Genomic DNA, 21,938 nt, shown 5'->3' with positions numbered 1-21,938 from the left:
GCTCAATAGAAATCTCTGAGTTGAGTTGGATTTAATATTTTTGAACTTTATGAAAAATATTTAATAATATACTTTGGGCTGCGATCCAACTTGACCCTTGGGCCTAAACTTGTTTGACAAACCAGTCCAGCCTTTTTCCAAAAAAGACATACCATTTGTCCTTGTTGTCTCCACACTAACGACCACAGCCTCAACGATACTTATAATGTAAGTACGATAGTGTTATTATATCAAGATAGTTTGATTTCCATCTTAATTATAAATAAACCATATTAAAATACTAGTGATTAATGTATTATGGTCTCTAATAATTCACTAGGCCATTGCGCAAATTCATGGACTTCATTATAAGCATCACATTGGAATAATAATGAATAAATATTACATTTAATGAAATTAAATAAAAAATATTGTGATGTGCTTGGATTGATGATCACATAATATGCATCATTTAAGACATTAAAAAAATCATGAAGGTTCCAAACTATTAGAAAAACAGGGTTACGTACACTACGAAGTCTCTACTTAATTACCATATCTGACACAGACCTTGAATTGCTCAACCCTATCTAATTCTTCAATATTTTAACTAAGCTAATGTCAAGAGGTGGAAGCCATAGGCATTGTGACAAATTATTGTGCACATATCAGGTTTCAACACTAACATTGAGGTTAGCAGTTATGTGTGGATATGATGCCATCTTCTACATAAGTATGTAATATTAACACTATAATTATCATATTATATATGGTTATCAACTAGGTTGGGAAAATTTCTATATTTTATGAAAAATAATTGAATAAACTATAGGGATATTTGCATAGTTTTCTTAATAAGATGATACATGATTTGGCCGTCTAAAATCCAGGTAATTGAATGGAATTTAAATTAGATTTCTCCTAATATTAAAATTCTAGGTAATGAAAGCTGACCAGTTGTGCCATATAACCCAATTAGGCTATTTTATAAGTAGGATACATAAATACAAGATCAGCTTATGTAATGACAACCACCCCATTGTACTTACTCCTAGCCAAACACAAGACCTTTTTTTTCAGATTGCAAGGACCAGCAATCTAAGAACTCTTACATGCTTTAAGAAGCAAAGCCAAAAAAAGCCTTGGGACAACATGCATATAGACTTGTGTTTATTGGGTCGTTGAGTTGAGTTATGTGATAATAGGTTAGAAAAATAGAAGAAACTTAGGGACTCAATGACTTTGGCATCATTCTTCAATATTTTGACGAAGGGTCCCAAATTTACAACTAGTGAAGGACATTATCTGATTGAATTTTACTGAACCAAACCCCACTATTGGGCAGTACTTTTAGGGCTAACCAATTATTTTTATTCCAGGTTTTGTTTGTGCGTCAAACCAAATCAGAGACCGTCCCTCTGCCTTTCGAGCGCTCCTTCACCCTCTATCCCCCCCCCCCACAACAACTCTCCCCCCCTCTAACCCTAATGAAAATATTGATGGACATATATGTGACTAACAAGCCAATCACACATTCCACATCGTGTTCCATGTTCATTAATAGAACATGTTCATTATATTGTGCTTGTGATGCTTATAATGAAGTCCATGAATATGTGATTGGACTTAGTGAATTATAATGATATTGTCGTACGAAGATCACTAGTATTTAATAATGTGTTCTAAAATTCCTGTTTAGCGGATACACGATAAGGACATCTAAGTATTCGGATAGAATATCACTATCTAGCCTTACTCATATGATGGGTATGGCCGTGTCGTAGCCATTAGTGTGGAGAATCTAAGGATAGATAGTGGGTTCTTCTTAGTGTAAAGATTCACTAACTTGATCCATACAATTTTCTAAATGGTATTATACCGAATGGTTGGACCTGAGAAACAAAAGGCGTCATGTAGACGGACAATTTTACTTTGACTACCGCCGACGAGTCTCTAATCATGGGATTCTAAATGGTATTTTTTTGGGTACATCAAGAATGTGTGGTCAATACAGGATCGTCTACCCTCGGTGTAAGAAGTGATAACTCATGGAAGGTGATGCGATGAAGTCCTTTGCTAAGGCTGTGAAATATCGAAGCAGAGTTCTTCGATGATTTTCAAATGCATAAGTACTAACTTGGATGACTGATTAGGGTTTGACAGTTGACCACACCCTAAATCATCTAAGGAGCGTCAAGTGGATGAGGGATTATATGTACACAGTAACAGATGATGAACATGTTCCATGAGTGAGTCGATACACACTCTTCTGTATCTTCAAGAGCACAAAATGTAGCTTGGCACCCAATGTGTTGGAGACACTCAACCTATCAATTGGGTTAGTAAATCATTTCGAAGTTAATTAATCTATATGATGATATAGTTAATTATGGTTGAAGGCTAATAAAGGTTATTCGGCCATCGGAGTCATTAATTATACTAATACATGGGCCTAGAGGCTCACACACAAATATTCTGTTGGACATCAGAAGAAATTCTTAAGTTTTCATGGTCTTATGAAAAACAACTAAGTATAAATAGGGGAAGGGCCTGAACGAAATTCACCCAGGCCAGAATTGTTCAACGACCTTTCCTCTCTTCTCCTCTCTCTCCATACCCCCTCTCTATTTCTGATACGGTTGGGACGATGTAACCACGACAACGGAGATTGAACAAGGCTCCTCAATGAGAAGGAGGAGATTCGACAAACCGAGGACCGTGTGGATATATCTAGAGGCTGCACACTTGAGCAACTGGACTCGTCTCACTCTGGCATCCATGAAATCACAGATGCAACCTGTGCAATGGTACTTCCTTTAATGATTTTAATAATGTCGTTATGATTCTGTTATGTGTCTTCCACTACATGGAATTCTCATCTTTATCCATGTCGAGGACTTTAGAACCCAACAATTATGTGCTTGTACAGCCAATCGTGCACTCCATGTCCCATTCCATATTCGTTAATAGAAAATATCATTAGGGCGCATGTGTGATGGTTTTAACGAAGACCCTAAACACATGATATGACTTGGTGAATTATGATGAGATCGTATTATGATGAATTAAGCATGTTTCCTATATATTCTTAGTAAAGGAATACAAGAGAAGGACATGAAAGTGCTTGTATAGAATAACACTATGTAGCCTCATTCATAAGATGAGTATGGATGGGGGCCTTCTATAGGCCACAACAAGTGCAGGGTCATCCATAATGAAAATGATGACGGGCATTACCATCGGCTTCATGCGAAGAGTAATTCTCTAACGGAATCTAACTACGTAATGCGAAGAAATGCTAGATGAGAGTACGTGCAAGTCTGACTTTTGGGTTTCCCTGAGTTTCAAGCTCTAGGGCAGGCGAGCGATGACGATGACGGTGACCATCTGACCCTCGTCGAAGCGACAACGGTGACTATGACGCCGAATGGAATAATTCCACAGGGGCTCGCATGTAACGGATGGGCTCAACTTGTACCTAGGACTTTGCTCAAATTGTAGTTTTCTCAATATTTTTTATCTCACCTAATCCAACCGGAGCGCGATGGAGTGCAGTCAGAAGTATACTGGAATACATAATTTAACAGACGAGCAAGGAACAGTGTACCTCATTGGTGGCAGCCTCGTTGTTCGCGTCTTCGTTGGGCACGCGTCGTTGTAGGCAGACAGGCAGAGCATGCTAGAGATGGCACTGGTGTGCTCAACTGGTGACGGGAATATGCGACACTAGAGTGGAAGTTAGAGAGCGGAAGCAAGGAAGAGAGAGAGACATTCACCGGGGAAGTGGCTTTAAACATTTGGCTGGGTACGGTGGAATGACCTGGCAATGACCCGACACGACCGGAGTCCAACAATATTTGCATGCAGCAATAAGGAGTGCAAGTAGTGCAGGTCGTTGTGGATTGACGGATCAGCATACGGCACTCGTGATGGTTGAGTCAACCTATGTGGCGATCATGTAGTGTAGGAGCGAGGAAGACGGTTGCAAACCCAGCCACACAAGGCACCAGCCTATAGTTGGGCCAGCATCGTCGTTTGTGTCGTCTGATCGATCATCGGTCTGGTCAATAGGCTGGTATCGTAGACAGCATCAGATGCAGGAGCTGATTCACCGAGATCCTTGCGAGCCATGGGCCCGAGTTCAATTGGCTCGAGTGACCACGTAGGTCTGGAGGTGTGTCACTTAACAAACTCCGTAGAGTGTTGATCTTTGCAAGATTGTGATTGCCGGGTATCGAGAGCAATCGTCTGAACAAACAAAATTGTGGTGAGGGCCACAACCGACAAAAAGATTCACCGCGTGCCGATGGAGCACCGGCGATGGAGGGATCTGTCCGAGCAGCGTGGAATCAAAACGGCGGGCTGAAGCATCTCCTAGATGCTATTAGGCGATGCCATAATCGATTTGAGGTGGTGGGAGAAATCTGACAGAAAGCAGCTGCGTCATAGTTTCAGTGCCAACCACAGGCGACGAATCGATTTGCCGTGACTATGGATGGGATTCTCATTAACGCATTGATTTGATGGCTCGTTTTGCGAACCATTCAATATGAGAAGGGTGGTGTGGACTTGTTTAGCACGTTTGGAGAAATTCACCCTGGATATATAACTGACGACGTGTCAAGCATGTGGACAACTAGTGGAAGCATCTGATGGTTGACAGCGGCGTCACAGCTATAGCGTGCAACGTCCAAGCAGCAATCTCCTTCCCTACCTCTTCTCTCCTCCTCCTTCCTCTTCCTGTTCACCTTCTTCTTCCTTCTTATGTGAGATCTGAAAAAAGCGGTAACTGCAACAAATAACTTCTAGATCTAAGAAAGAACGTGGGGCTGATCATGGCCTTATAGAAGGCCATGATGGACCCCCTACAAGGAGTCCATTAGGGAGGCCATTTGATGAACCCCCCTTAAAACAATGCGAAAATAAACGATGCGGACGGATACGCAAATGGAAAAACATAACGATACGGACGTGTCACGACGAGTACAATGTACTCATCATGAAAAACACGAAACATGAAATTGAACAAACAAAAAATAGAAAATTAAAACATGAGCATGTGCGCAGACATGCATTACCTGGGATATTTAAACCTAGGCATCTTCACAGATGCTTTGGCATGCCAATCGGGCCGGACACGGACTGATGGTGATGTTGTTGACGAAGGGGATGGCTGCGGTGACGTTCCGTCGATGTTGTTGGGGTGCGCTCCATCAAATATTCATTAGATGATGTTCCGTCGATGTCGTTCCATCGATGTTGTTATGATTCTGTTATGTGTCTTCCGCTCCGTGGAATTCTCATCTTCATCCATGTCAAAGACTATACAACCCAACAAATATATTTGCTCAGACAGCCAATCGTACATTCCATGTCACATTCTATGTTCGTTAATATAAAATATTCATTAGAGCGCATGTATGATGGTTATAACGAAGACCCTAAACACATGATATGAATTAGTGAGTTATGGTGGGGTCCTATTATGATGAATTAGGCATGTTTTCTATATATTATTAGTAAAGGAAAACAAGAGAAGGATAGGAAAGTGTTTGTATAGAATAACACTATCTAGCCTAATTCATAAGATGAGTATGGACGTGCGCCTTCTGAAGGCCACAACAAGTGTAGGGTCATCCATAATGACAGTACCCATGAAAGACAACTCATAACACTATGAAAAACAACTATGATAAGATAAAACAGATGATCAGCAGCTTGATAGGCCAAATATTCTGCAGATTACAGGGCATGTAGATTCTAGTAGAAGATAGTTGTGTGGCTCAAGAATATCCTGATCAGAAAAAACAAAAGATCTAGGCCTCTTATAAATTGGAGTATAGATAGTTTGTAGACTATGGTAAAATAAATCTATTAGAGGATTCAGTAAGAGAAGCATCTGTTAGTGGATCTTGAAAGAGAAAATGTGTTAGAAGATTGCATTGTAGAAGACTCTTTCTTAGGATTGAACACAAAGAATTATTTTGAAGCTCTAGGTACCTTTCTGCAAATCCTGTCAGCTTTGGGAATGATCACCTTACTGGGACACAAGTTGCAAATGGGCCCAAAAAATGGGCTTCTAGGATGTATCATTCTCTCACTCTCTTCCTCTCTCTCTCTCCTTCTCTCTCCTCTATCTCTCTTGCATTACCTCCCTATCTCCTGCCCATTCTATCTCCCTCTCATTCTCTCTCCCTTTTTTCTCGCCCCCTCTTTACCATTGGCTCACTTGTTCTCTCCCCCACATTCTTGCGCACACACTCTCCCTCACCCTTTGTCCAACTCTTTCTCTCCCCTCTCTCCCTATTATCCTCTCCCTCTCATTTTCTGTCTCTCTCTTTGCCCTCTCTCCTACACTCTCGCTCACATTATCTCCCTCGCTCACACTCTCTATCTCCCTCTGTTCTGCTGGAACTCTCGCCCTCTCTCATGCTTGGACTCTCTTCCTCTCATTTTCTCTCCCTCTCTCCATCTTGTTCTCTCCGTGTCTCTCTCACCCTCTCCCCCTCTATCATTTCACCTGCTCTTTCCCACCCTCTATCCTGCTTTTCATATTGTTCTCTAACTCTCTCCCTCTCTCCCTCTATCCTGCTCTTTCTCACCCTTTGTCCTGCTCCTAACCCTCCTCCTCCTCCTCCTCCTCCTCCTATCTCTCTCACCCTCTCATTTTTTATGCTGCACTCTCTCTTCCTCCATCTCGTTCTCTACATCGTCCGTTCTCCCTTTCTTCTCTCTCTCTATCTCTCATTCTCTCTCTCATCCTCTTTCCCACTTTCAGTCTCCCTCTCTCCTTCTCGTAAACCATCTTGCACTATCTCCCTCTCACTCTCCCCTTCTCTTGTTCCCCCTTTTTCCATCGCTCCCGTTCTTCCTCTCCCTTTCCCTTTCCCTCTATCACATTCTATCTCTCGCACTCTCTCTCTTAGTCTTGCCCTCTCACTCTCTCATTGTGACACTATTTCACCAATAACAAAATAAAATTGAAGTTTGATCATGGAAAAGTCATAATTTTAAGCATTAAAATAAATACAAATGTGTGTTATGAACCTCTAAATGATTAACCCCATTTTTAGACTAGTATTCTGATTTTCGTGGATTTAGTTAGATTTTAATGAAATTTTCTGACCTGAAAAATATTTTTATATTTTTTGATTTTAGATTCAAAGAGATATTTTATTTTTTAAGTCAACTTCTACGTTTCTTATACTTTTATGACTTTATATTTATTCTATCATGATTTATTAATCTATTTTTTGGCTTGAATATGCGTCAAACATATGTCACCATTGGATTTGTCAAATGGCGCCCAATCACGAGCTTCTGCGACCATTATGTGCGCTAATCATTGTGAGAAGGCGTAGTATGGCATCACTGATGCTGGATGTTGCCAATGGCAACATCCGACAGGTATCGAGATGATGCTTTGATATCAAGATGATGTCAGACGTTGTCAATGGCGACGTCTGACGGGTATCAAGACAATGTTCTGATACCAAGATGATATCGGATATAGTAAAGGACGTTGTCTGGTTTGGTATTGAGACAATGCTCTAGTACCAAGATGATGTCAAACATCGTCAATGGCGTCGTCCGATGGGTATTGAGAAGATGCTCAGTTACCTAGATGATATCAGACGTCGTCAGTGACTTTGTTCGACAGATAATTCCCTAACAGGTTGTAACTACGTGACGTGATGAATTCTATGTGGACGTAAGTGTAGGCCCCAACTTGTGGGGATTTGCCAAGTTTCGAGCTCCGTGGCAGGTGACTAGTGATGGTGATGGTGACCATCTGACCCTCGTCGGAGCGACAACGGCGTGTACAATGTTGAACAGAATAATTAAGTTAACGTTCACACGTAATGGACATGCTCGACCTGTACGTGGGAATTCACTCAAGATGTAATTTTCAAGATCTATTATCTCACCTATACTAACCCGAACGCGGTGGAGTGCAGTGGAAAATATACTGAAAGACGTAATATAACTGATGAACAAAGGGAACGCTGTAACCACACAGTGCCCCGTTGACCAGTCAACGTGGCCGATGAGGTCACAAGTTCATGACCGTGCACAGGCATGCAGTGGATCGGCGACCTCGTGATGTTATAACAAATGACACTATGTGGGTGTGCCGACGAACAAGACACTCTCGGCTGTTGGATGTTAACTCAATGCGACCACACATCAGTAGGGCAGTGGCTCAACATCTACGCGATGTTAATTTGAGCGTCCGGTGGCAATGTGGCATCGTGCTCTTCTCTTCCTCTCCTCTCTTCTCCCTTCCCCTTCTTTTTCTTCTTTGTGAGATATGGAATCGGCATAACTTCCACAATGAAAGCCAAAACCAGATCTGCAAACTGTTGGATGCCCATCATGGCCTTAATATAAGGCCATGATGGGCCCTTTAAAAGGGGGTCCATTAACACTTTCTCAAGGGTCCAACATGGCGGGTCCATTAACCTGAGGACCCTCCTTACAACAACTATAAAAAGAAACAATTCAATAATAGATGGTGATGACAAAAATGAAAATGACAAAGGCGATGACAATGACAAAGATGATAAGATAAAATCGAAACACAGGTAAGATATGGGCATGTTTTTTCACCCGGGGTATTTGAGCCCAAGAGCCTTCGCTTGCGCCTTGTTGTGCCGATTGGGCATGATGCGAGCCGCCAGGGGTTGACGATGATGATGCTGATGACTTTGAAGACGTGGTGGTGATCTTGGGCTGGCACTCTCAATCAATCACTAATCTCGTTGCCATAATCCACTGGTCTTCTTGTGCGTGGAGTCCCCGTCCTGTTCTAGGGACGTGGTCGGTATTTAAAACTGCTATGAAGATTGCCGGTCGAGATTGAGAATCACTGCCATTCGGAACACACAAGCAACATCAATCATCAATGTTGGACATGATATCTTTGCTCTCCTTGTTGAATGTCCGTCGACCCTGCTCAGATTCAGAGTCATCGGTCAAACATTCATCATCTGAAGTGGAATCCGCCATTTTTTCCTAGACATCGTTATCGTCTTCATAAGTGCAGTTTGTGAACCATTAAGTCGACAGGTACCCTCCCAATGCAATAATTTTTGGATTGCTGTGATCCTTAATCAGTCATTGTTCGAAGCCCTCTTTCTTACATCATCTATGAGTTCTGGATCCCTCGAGTGAACGACTTCGACTCTATGGAGTTTTGTCTAATAGGCGATTATCACCCACCATTTGTGATGCAGGATGACTAGGGCTGACATGGCTCGGATAGGCTAACTCAACTAGGGATGGATATAACAGACCACAAATCAACATTATAAACTTCAAACATTTAAAACCCGTGAAATGTTGATGGTGCAGCCCCTTTCCTTGGTCGAGGGTGGGAGGATTGTCTTACAACCACCGTGGTGAAAACAAAGCTCCAAATCCAATATCTAGAACGGTCGATCTCGAGAAGATTCAAACCTATTCAACTAAGTCCGATGGTGGTGGAAAACCATAAGAGAAACACCGACACCAAAGAGGGAAGAATAGACCTTTCACACAAAAGTAGTGTAAAGAGGTGATGCAGGAAATTCTTGACGTGTCATTAGTGGGGTGAGTGATGTGTGCTTCAACAGGGTGTCCTGGATCCAACTAGTAGGCGTGGCAACCAGTGGCTGCGTTGACGACCTTAAGGTTGACGACTGCAAGCGATGGCCAAGTGACGGGCGACGATGCAGGCGGTTGCAAGTGATCGAAGAGCGGGCAGGAGGCAGCGCTCGGGGAGCGGGCCAGCAGCCGTGCGCATGGCGGGCATAGGCGGGTGGCTGTGTGTGCGACGGGCGCAGGCGGGCGGCCGTGCGTGCAGTGGACATGGGCATGCGTCTGTGTGCATAGTGGGCACGAGCGAGTGGTCGTGTGCACGGCGACGCAGGCGGGCGCAGGCAGGCAGCCTTGCGCGCTGGGGGGAAGGCGACGGCGATGGGAAGAGAACTCTGCTCTTTACGGCTGTGGCAGCGGCGGCGGCAGTTGAGAGGGGACTAGGGAAACTTCTCTTAGAAGAAGAAAAACTTAAATTCCAAAAGAAAAATCACCAAGTATTCTATTACAGCATTGGCCTATGTGTAGGCCTTGGAGGAAAGAGAAAACATAAGATAACTATAAAATTCAAATCTAATTTTAAATGGCGCTCGGATCCCGGTTCTGGAGCTGACATCGGCAACGTTCCATGACACGGGACATCTCGTGCAGTGGTGGTGTTATGTCCGATGATAGTGCGTGATCGTGTGCGCCATCAATTTGCCGGTGAACTTTCCGATTGAAAACTGAACGGAACGCCACAGGAATCTATTGGCACCATTGCTTCCATGTTGAGATTCCCGTTTCTTTGGATCATGGTGGTCTTCTTATATTCTTGGATTATGCCTGCCGTTCGCCGGAAATTATTGAAGAAGCTGTCATCAACCGCCGTTTGTCGGCAAACTTCTCGATCGAGAAGCTATCAAATCGTTGGAGGAATCAATTCCCCTTGTTACTTTGCTGGACGAGCCCATAGATTGCTGGAGGAATCTATAGACTTCTTCTATTCCTGGCTTGCGCCTGCTGTCCGCCAAGAATTCCATTGGCCAAAAGGAGCTTTCACAACTGCCGACCTGGTGAATGAATTTGGGAATAACTTGATCAATCTGAAAATGTTGACTTGAGGGGTCTCTCTCCTCTAAATGAGTCCCCTTGGGTCCCACCAGCAAGATTCCAATTGGCCTCTATTGGTCTTGAATACTTGGTGTAATTGATCACCGGTCAGCTGACATTACAGAAGGATTTCTTCACCAAAGAATATCCCCCACGCCCCATACGCTTTCTGGACGTATGCACCTAATGATTTACCCCACAAATGATTTATGCACCCATCTCCGTGCCAAAGCTTACAAACAAGTCAATCCCCACCCCCACCCCTTTACATTTTCAGCTTAATTATTTTGTTCAGTGTCGATGACTGATAAGTTAAAAAATACACGTTTATATGTTGTTATTTAAGGTTTTTTTTTTAACTTAATCACTAAACTTTGTTTTTCCCTTAATGCTTGAGTAAGGGGTCGAGCCCTAGGGAGGCGATAGGGAAACTCAGTTTTCCTCAAATTAGGGATTAGTACTCTAAGTTTTAACTTTTAATATATTTTTTATCATTAGTTAGCAATCCATGATAAGAATGACTAACTAATTTTCTACTAAATTGTTTAAGTATCCATGGCGTAGCAAAAAAATCTAGATCAACAGTTCTCGTGATGAGTGCCTTACTTGTTAATTTTACCTGAAAACTTAATTCAGCTAGAATAGTTCTTTATCTTTCTTTTTTATCTTGCATTCACTCAGAACTTATTTAGGGAAGAAAGTTTATCCCAATCGTTACCACTAATATTTTTATGAGGGTTGATCCAATTTTCCTTTGCACTAGAGACCCTAAGGTAATATTTTCTAACGTTTTCGATTTTCTTTTATATTTTTTTACGGATTTTAGACTGTTAAGAGTATTTATCTTATATTTTTATTCTACCCAATTTCATTCAAAATTGTAAATGTGTCCTAAATTAGCAAATCGTGAAGATGATTCACGATTTACTAATTTCAAAACTATGAAATCTTGAAAACGATTCACGATTTTGATGCAATTGAATGGACAGGTATGATTCAAAATCGCAAGTTTATAATCAACTAAGACTGAATGATTTTAAAACGAACTAAAATCTACAAATTAAAACGACTAAAATCGGAAATTAAGGAAGAACGGCGAAGATGAATGAGCTAGAAAATTGAGAAAATTAAATGCAAAATCAAGTGCAAAATAAATTTGGAATGAACCTAGGAATACTCGGGATGATCTAAGAGCTAACTTGAGAAAAATCCACGCACGGATAACCGAATTTCCACGGTTTTATGCTTGAATTCTGGAAGTATTTGCATCTCCGGATCGTCCAGTTTCTCTCAAAATTCATGCCCCAAATCATGCCGAGATGTCCTTGAGTCTTCAAGAAGGCCAGGCCTACTCTCCTTGAGCTTAAGGAATCAAGAACGCGTGCTAAATTTTCATTCCCCCCCTTTTATCGCCGCAGAATTGGAAGAATAGCTTCTTCCGATTCCGTTATTTTTTCTCTCCGGTGCGCGTTGTAGGCAGGGCGTACAACGCAATGCAACTGGTTTATTTCTGTTTTGCATGGCTCGACACCGTGCGTGACACATACTGAATTACGTATGTGCGTGTCGCGCACCGAAGATGGGGGCATGTCTTCTGATAGGACTGCGCAGCCGTGCATGTGAAGCACGATGTTTGCACGCCCTGCGCCACTTACAAATTCTGTTAGGCACTAAAACTGGCCCAATAAGGGCCAGTTTAAATAAAATAAAACGTTTCTCATTCAAAAACCACTGGAATAAATTGTAAAAAACGTTTATTAATGCAAAAAAAGTTTTTTTAATTTCTAACATCCATTTTATTTGTTTATTTCCTTTTAATTTATAGAAATAGGTCAATTAAACATTTAATTTCTTTTCAATTTCACTTTAAAAACATTAAAAGTGAATGAATTGACCTAATTATTTATGAAAAGTATTATTTAACTTGAAATTTAAGGAAAATTTTCTTTTAACCTAAAATCATGATAACATGCATTAAAATTCAATGTTTTTCAGCATTTAGAGCCCATAAATGTGATGAAATTAGCACTTATTTAGCTCCTATTTGTATGTTATCAATGACATCATTCCTCTACCGGAGAGAGTTTTTTTTACTTAGTATTAGCCATTTCATCTATGAAGTAGGATTATCTTTCTTTGTGAAGGATTAAATATAATAACGGAGAAGGTTGTGGGCACTTACGGTCTGTGATAGCCTTCCTGCTTCTTTGGTGTTCGGACCGACCAATCGGGTTATCCAGAGCCTACCGACCCTAAACTTGTTGTGATCCCTGGTCCTTCATCCTAAATCAGCAACAATTGATATACTTCTCGTTATCTTAAAAGTTGCATCTTCCACTCCCCACATCGCATTCATCTATTTGCTGTGTTGTAAACCAATTTGACAGTCCTATCAGATTGTTTTACACTATCTAAAAATTGGACTAATTAACTAAAATAGAAAATTACGAATCATCATTATGAATGATAATGAGAGAGAAAAAAGGACAACTAGGATTTCTCCAAATTCAAAGTATGATATCTAATGATATAGAGGACCAATTGAGCTGCAATTAATAGGGATGCTTTGTCACCCCTCGTCTATACATCCATATCATCTGATGTATAAACAGATGTGTGAATCACTATCAAACCATCCTTTAAGTTGCTTCCTACTTATGGATGCTGATTGAAATATTTTGAAATTTTGAGATCTGTCAAGTGTTCTTGGCGCCTGGGGTATGTGGGAATAAGCAATGGAGAAGAGAGGTAGCCTACATATACTAGGAAATTGCCGTCTTCCTAGCAAAACATAAGGATCCATTGTAAACATCTTTGCCTTACATTGTTATTTCTCGACACTATTAGTAACTTAATTTGCTTTTATTACATATCTCGCCAATCCATCACAATCCTCCTAAGGTCTCCAAGTCACGTTGCACCGCCTTCCCATCATCGCCATACTGTTAGCTTACTCATCAATTATTGTATTCAACTCATTCTCTATCCCATTCCTTTCACTCTTCATCTCATCAATAGTTCATTCTCGTATTCATTCAGTCCTCTCAATCTCGAATTATCACTATCGACTAACTACTCTCCACGACTTAATCTCACTATCACGCCTCGTATTTTATTGTCGCTTGATTTCATATTTTGTTGGTATCTCTTTCCATCTCAAATAATCACCATATAAAGAATACTACATCCTCAATCACCGTTACTGTTGAGATGAGCTGTACTCATCACTAGTTAAGATTACTGAGTGAGTACAGGTTTATATTATTATTAAATAATCTGAAAAATGAATTAGAACTCTAATTTGGGGATTATTACTCAAATTCTCCCTCTCCTATCCTCTCTGCTTCACATTATCTCAGTGTCATTCTCTTGTGTTCACCCTCTCTCATTCTCACACTCTTTCACTCTCAAATTATATTACTCTCTCTTTCCCTCTCCCTCTCTCATTATGAACACTAATTGGGCATCATAGGTGACCTTTTTATTAAGTCTAGTATGATGCAATGAGACAATCAAGTGACTTGACATTGACCAGTCAATATGATCTGCCGAGACTTGACTGGACTGAGACCAGACTCAACTTCAGATTTAGGTTGAGGTTTTTGTAGTAATCAGACTGAGAATGGGCGATGTCCTGCCCTACTTACAACTATGGGTGATATGACTCCAATATGCTGAGTTTTCCATGAAATTGATATCCCTCAGTCCAGTATCATCAATAGGTGCCCACATCTAGAGAGCCATCGCCAGGAGTCGGCGATCACAGAATATGATGATGTTATGTCATCTGGGGCGGTATCCATCTGCTGCACCCACTAATGCTCCATCCTATTCCCCTTAGTAATTTAAGAGCGAACCTTATATTTTCTCTACACTAGTTGGGAAAGATTAAATAATAATTTATTTTCTTAAAGAGGTATACAAATTAAATATGTGTTTTAAACGATCTGTGCCTAACCATGGACAAACATGTGACATAAATATTGCAATAATAAGATTGAACAACTCATCATGCAGTTAAGATCTGACTATGACATGTTCACCCCTATTTTGACTAGCAAACGTAGTTTCTGCTTTATCAGATTGAAACCAGGAGAAAACGGATATACGTTGCAAACTAAGATGCGATTGGGACGTCATCTGAAAATTCCATGTTCAACGGTGAAATAGCGCGATGAACATAAAACGACACAAGAAGCACCACTATTCAATGGTGAAAGTATGAGCTGTCAACCACCAGCGAGTATAGACGGAGGTATGTCATTTGATGTACAAGTATATCTAGTAGAGTGCGACGGTCCAAAATTTCCATTGTGAGAGCACCATAGTCTATTGTCACCCATCACTAGCACATAGTTTGCTTATCGTCCAATGAGGTGTCACTCTTATTATTCCAATGGGTGCGCGTCGAATTTCGCGAGAGAGAGATAGACGAATAAAGGTTGCAATGTGAGACACGGATAACTGTCGGAAACTTGGGACTATCTCATCTTGACGTCATCTCAAATTCTATTTTCCTGTGTGTACCGGGGTCAACTTACACAGAAACGACACAGGAACTGCACTTATTCAAAGGCCGAAGGAAGAGCTGTCAACCACCCGCCAGTACAGGCAAACAATTCTCAACCACCGTAGAACTCTATCCTGTAGACTGAGACAGTCTGTTTTTTCCCTTGTTACAGCACCATATTTTATGGTCAGCAATAACTATAGCACATAGTTTGCATCTCCTCCCAAAAGCTGTCACCTTCCTTTATTTTCAAGAGACTGCCTTGAATTTCCTTAATGTTCTAGTGAGGATATGAGATAGATAGAGCAAGAGAGAGAGCGAGAAAGAGAGAGAAACGAGAGAGAAAAATACAGAGAGAAATGACGGATAGGGAGAAGAGAAACACATAAAGATTAGAGAAAGCGAGCGAAGAGAAACAACTAGAGATATAGAGAGAGATAAAGATTCATCTGTAGAAGATAAATACAGTGATATAGAAATAAGGAGAGAAAGAGAGAAGAGAGATGGAAAGACGTAAGTAAGAGAAATAGAGGGTGAGTCGAAAAATAGAGAGAAAAAAGGGTGAGAGATAGAGAGAGAAAGAGAGAGAAAGAGAGATAGGAAGAGAGAGAAAGAGAGATAGGAAGAGAGAGAGGTAGAAAGAGAGAGACTGACAGAGAGAGAAAAAATATAAAGATAAAACGATTTCCGTTGAACAATAAAATACGTTGAGCGCACGTTGAGCGCACACAGATAAAAGGATCGAACTTTTTAACGCGGCTTACCCCATTGGATTGCGGGGAAAGATAAGGCCGGTTGGATTAGACCGCCGCGGTCACAGTCAACAATGACGGCATCTCATTGCATACAAATACCATCCTTTGCTTCGAAGTTCCATATCTTGTCAACGAACTGAGCCTCAACGAGAAGCATAGCCATGACACCAATCTCAGACCCCCGTCTCTCTTTTCTCGTCCTTCTCCTCTTCATTGCACATTCACTATGCCACGCTGCGCCTCCCCTTACACAATACTGCGACATAGGCAGGAAAGCGTCGCTTCCTGTAAGGACCAACATCGCACGAGTGCTGGCTACTCTCCAAGCGAAGGCTCCAGCAAACAGGTACTACACTACAGCGTACGATCTCCAAGGGAGAGACAGAGTCTACGGTCTCGCCCAGTGCAGACAAGATGTAAGTGCAGAAGACTGTAGAATTTGCCTGCGAGACGGCCCGCCACAGACGTCAAAACTCTGCCGCAACAAGGAGGAAGTATGGATGTGGTTCGATCACTGCTTCTTTCGCTACGATACTAAGTCTTTTGCCGGGACTTTCGATAATGGTTATGGAGTCTACGACTACAGCGATAATAACTTGACAGAGAACGCGGCCCAGCAGAAGAGGTTTGCTACGGAGTTGAAGTCGTTAATGGGAAAAGTTCAAAGCCAGGCTTCAACGACGAGCAGCCTTGGTCTTGGAAGGGGTAACTTCAGATTCACCCCTAACGTGACTATCTACGCCTTGGCACAGTGCACGCGTGACTTGCCACCGTCAGAATGTTCCAAGTGCGTGTCTACAGCGGTTGGCTGGTTTCGAGAGTTCTGCCCTTACCGCGAGACATGTCGGGGACTTACGAGCGGCTGTTACGTTCGCTACGATACCAATCCCTTCTTCAACCCTTGATTAAGCATCTGTGTGTCTCTAGATGATCGCCGCACGCATGCCAGTACATAGCTCAATAAGTTGGCGATTAAGCTGTCAAATAACTGACAGGACTTATATTTTTACATGTTTATGTTTCGTGATAGGCGGTCAATGTTCATGTGGGTGTTGACCGTAAAATATGTATAAGCTTCTCTTTGTTCCACCAGCCCAATTTCAGTGAATTTGCCGAGAAAATTAGCTTTTATCATATCCCATTGAGCGTGAGACATCGAAAGTAGGAATCGTTGAATTATTTGATTTATTTTGAAGTGTTCACACGGCATCCATCTTGAGCCAAACAATAATAAAAATACTAATTCTACGTTATAAAGAATCCAAAACAAAATTACAAGGACCACCGAAAACCTAGACAGATTTACAAGGCGTAAATCCTCCATCCGAACTTCTTGTTAGGGTATAAGTCGAGAAGTGTTGAAACACGTCGAAGAAAACAACTGACCCGGATGGATTAAATCCAAACCCAAGAAGCTATGGTGGAAACACAGAATCAACTTGGACGAGATTGATGTCAACGTATAGAGACAGATAATAAGAACCTCTTACGTCACCAACATGACGTCAACGTTCAAGGGTCTCGGTGCAGGGCACTGGTTTCTCGTCTCTTGCAGTAGAGCAACTCCTTCAACTCCCAAGCCAAGGGAGTAACCACCGAGGAGTGATGAAGATAAACAAGGGAGAGAGAGAGAGGCGAGAAGAGAGGAAGAGACAAGAAGAATAAATAAAAAACCACTTGACGGCTGCAAATTCAGATTACGGTTCAAGGGGATTAACACCCCTATAAATAACAGAGAAATGGGCCCAAAATGGGCCATTTCTCACAAAAGAACGACAAGATTGGACGATGAGATCCATCTCGCTCAGTTTAACTATTATTTCACTTTTTAGGCTGATATGGATGCGGGGCCTTACGGCGAACGAATCATAGACAGCGAAGGCGATGTGGACTGCTTTCGTGGAGGCTGATGAAGCACTGACATGGCGACGACTAGTACACCATAATAGGGGTCCACGGCTGCGATTTAATCGCAGCTGTTGGATGTTTATGAGAAAGATCCGACTGCCAGGGGCATTTTTGTCCACCCTCGCCCCTAGCCGTCGATGCTGGCAGCCGGATGCCATTTTCGGCCGTGCAGGGCGGGACCGCTGGGCAATCTAACGGCCCAAGAGGACCCCTAGGGCCATCCCCCACCATCAGACGGCCTAAGGAACCCCTCCGATGCCATTAAAAAAGGGCTGAGAACCCTGAATATCCGCATCTCTCTTCGCAGGAATGGAAACAGAGGCGGAGGTCCCTTCTGAGCTTGTTAGCAAGACGGCAGCGTAGTGACACTGCTTGTAGATGTGGAGGACTCGGGAAGGATTCGGAGAAGATCTAGGAGTACTTAATCTATGCCAGCAAGGGAGAGAAGAGAGGGGGAAAACGCATCGCGGCGATCGGCGCCGCCATCCCCCCTCATTGATCCAGGGCAGAATCCGGTAACTCTGAGCTCTTCTCTGGTGACATATGGTACTTTGATACATTAAGTGTTATCAAATGCATTCGATTAGCAATCTAAGTCAGTTCAATCATGATTTACCACCGGGATACAGTTTGGGCATAGTATAAAACACCTTGCGTCTTTGATAATTCATTTTCTGTTTCATCTAAGTTCCTTTCCAAAACTTTTGTTTTGAACAATATATATATATATCCACAGAACTCATCGTAGGTATTCTGTCGAACACCTTTAGGGAATTCGATAGAACTACACATTAACCTCCTATTTTCAACTATAAATAAGCGCATATAAAATATATAATTCTCTCCTCACGTCCTCCTCTTAATCATTTGGTCAAACACCTCTCGGGTGTTCGACTAATTCGAATCTTGCTCCGAACTTTGCCCCCTAAAATCTATAAATGAATATCAAGAAAACATTAAACATACACTAACACACATAAATTTTTCTTATAACTAACTTCTACTAGAAAAATATTGTAGTCATCCTTCAAAATCTTATTAATATCGTTATTACCTCTTAACTGTCTTCTAATTTCTTACCACTAGAATTTATATTTCCCTTCTCAATTACTAATCCCACCATCCTCAAATCCTGCTCATATTCTCATAGAGCTCATCAGCAGTTGAGTAGGTAACCGTTTGTTCTTTCTTTTAGAACATCATAATATCTTATAAAAATCCCATACTTATTTCATCATTCTAACTAATACTTGTCATAACTCTCACTACATCTCGTATTTCTTTATTATTACTAGTATCTCTAAGTGTAAATAAATAATATAATACTATTTCACCTACTAGTTAGCCATCTGCCATTGCGCCCACTATCACCTTTGTAACTTTACTATCATTACCCCTTTTTATTAGCTAATGACATAAATATTAATTATTTCTTTAAAGGCCAGTCCCTGTGGAGACGACCTTACTCCACTATACGTTTGAGTAAGCTTTATATTTTATCAAACTTTATTTGATCGTGGGAAAATTAAATTTACAACGACATATAAATTAACACATAATTTGCTTCCATCACTGACCGTCGACGATCTTGCACGACGAGCCATGCGCCGACCAGGTACGCCATCCTCTCCCGTCGCTCATTTAATTACCGCTTGCGGTATAATTTCATCTAGACTCCACCGCGCTCAGGCTAGGTAGGAGAGAGAGGAATAATTGAGAGAACAATGACAAATTGAGTGTTTTACCGGTACGGACGAGCACGTCCATTACATACGAGCCCTACCGATTGATTCTCTTAGGCCGTAGACATCCTCGTCGCTCCGACGAGGTTCAAGAGACCACCATTGCCATCACCCGGTGACCCCATCCACACTTAGAGCTCGGCGCCTCCCTCGAGCCGGAGCCTGCACATACGACATGTCGGACGCATTTTATCACGTCGTAGTTACATAACCCGTTAGGTTCCATCCGTCGAGTGATGACACTGTCGACGTTCGATACCACCATCTATTGTCGGTACTGAGCCATCATAGTCGGTACTGACCGGACGATGTCCTAGATGACGTCCCACATTAATGAGGAACATACATGAAAATAACATGGTAAAAGTACTATCGTTATGGGAAGGAGTGAGGAATGATTTGTCTATGACCATACACCAGTTTTTTAGGTTGATTATACCCCACATCTCTTCAAGTCCTAAGCACAGAAATACATGACCTTGAGCTACCTAAAGCAAACTTTGGGAACCATGTGTACTATCTTCATTTCATTACCTACCACCCATTTACCCAATCCATGTACTTCCAAACCTTTATTTTCACTCTTTCACTATTTTCCATGTTACATATGACATGCCCAACTCCCAAATTCTTTTTTCTTCCTTTTTGTGATATTGATGCTGGACGACAGCAGTGTCATCGTCCAAACGGGTATCGAGACAACGCTCTGATACCAATTTGAGGCCAGACATCGTAGGGGGCGTCATTCGGTCGGTACTGAGGTCGATGGCTCGGTACCCAGAAAGGGGTGTCACACGTCGACGGATGACCATATTTGCATGTTATCATATATAAATGGAGATAAATGACTTACACTTTGGTCGGTACTGAGCGCTGGACTAAATTGCCCTGGGGAGGAGTCGAGGTTGAGGCTGAGGCGGGATAGGCCTTCGATGGCAGGGCAGCTCAGGCAAGTCAGCTGGGGCCGGGTGGGGTCGTCCAATAGGTGCGAGCAGAAGCAGGTGATCGACGGCGTGGGACGAGTCCTGAGACGGTTGTCAATAGGTGGAGTAGCTCGACAATCCCGTCCTGGTTACCGCGGACCTCAAGCTACCAAGTCCTTGGCATCAGTCAACTGTCCCTGGCAGTGATGGGGATCACTAGCGATGGGACAGAGATGGTCGAGATCGACCCACCCCCTCCCCTCCTCCTACAACGACCGAATCTGCTTGGGCAGCGAGATTGACGCCTCCACAATTGTAACTCAATCGGCAAGAAGGGGACAGGCAGAGCTGAACTGATTCGTCGTGGGATCGTATCTGTTGCTCTCACGGCGGCAAGACTCCTTTGACAACGATTCCAGATTCAGGGCGACAGTGAAAACACACGTACCGTATGCTCCCCATTCCCACTAGTGCGGTAGATCCACCGTGCGAATCGCACCGCTTTGATGGGGAAATTGGAATGGTTAGTGGAATCGTGCCCGATTCTGCCTTCTTGTCCCGCTACGGGGTTGCGACGGAAGGCAACTATTGACCGTCGCAGATGCGGACGAGTTGTGTCCGATTTGCACTCTGTTCGAACTGTTCGTGACCCTCCGATCGAGCTGGGAGGCCGTGGAAGGAAGTAGGGCATTCCAGTCTGTCGCTACGGCCAAAATTTGCACTCCTGTTACCCTTCTCCCCTCAGCCCTCTTCCTCTTCTCCCCCTATTCGTTATCTCTGAACGAGGGGTGAGACCAAGATAGAATAAAAAAAAACTTATTCAAAATTCTTTGTTGTCTGCCTTCCTTAGGAAGGTCAACTTGGAAATTATAGTGTTTAAATGATGAATATTTCAGTACATTTATATGTTTAATGACCATATTTGCATGTTATCATATATAAATGGAGATAAATGACTTACACTTTGATATTATTATGGTTTCTAATTTTTTTTTTACATGATATTTGACCTCTTAGTATTGAATAAATATTTTTCACGTGGCCTAAAACACTTGGCATAAGATTGGTAATTGTTTTCCTAATTCTTCTGGAATTTTCCCATATTTTAATATAATTTTCTGACCATTCTATAACCAAGAAATGATTTTATGAATTTAAAAGAAATAATTTTATTATTTATCTAGTATTTAAAATATGATTTTTATTAACTTTATCCCGTCCACGTCATTCGCCCGAAATTTTGCCAGGTTAATCAATGACTGCCTCATTATGGCAACCATGTCATTCGCCAAGTTAATCAATGATAGGGTCACTATGGCATCCCGCATCACGATGCCATAATGAGCGAATCATATAAGCATAGCACGGTAGGCGATAACAAGGAAAAAGGTATTTTTTTCATGATTCTTTCTCTGCATTCATTGAAAATGAATCCTCTTATAGTCGAGTAGCC

General features: G+C 42.0%; 1 long non-coding RNA gene and 1 pseudogene across 1 annotated transcript; one reads left to right on the top strand and one right to left on the bottom strand.

Moving 5' to 3' along the window:
* The first annotated feature begins 16,019 nt into the window (after window positions 1–16,019).
* Window positions 16,020–17,033, top strand: LOC144714031 (cysteine-rich repeat secretory protein 55 pseudogene; annotated as a pseudogene).
* Window positions 17,034–19,533: 2,500 nt separating this feature from the next.
* Window positions 19,534–21,294, bottom strand: LOC144713997 (uncharacterized). The gene is made up of 2 exons (XR_013584203.1): window positions 20,416–21,294; window positions 19,534–19,724 (listed from the first exon to the last, which is right to left on the bottom strand). It is a non-coding gene; the product is annotated as an uncharacterized LOC144713997 (long non-coding RNA).
* Between the last annotated feature and the right edge of the window lie 644 nt (window positions 21,295–21,938).

This window comes from Wolffia australiana, chromosome 16 (genome assembly GCF_029677425.1).
Source record: "Wolffia australiana isolate 7733 chromosome 16, ASM2967742v1".
NCBI classification, from domain to species: Eukaryota; Viridiplantae; Streptophyta; class Magnoliopsida; order Alismatales; family Araceae; genus Wolffia; species Wolffia australiana.
Note: the sequence above shows the minus strand (reverse complement) of the source record. Positions and strands in the feature narration are given on the sequence as shown.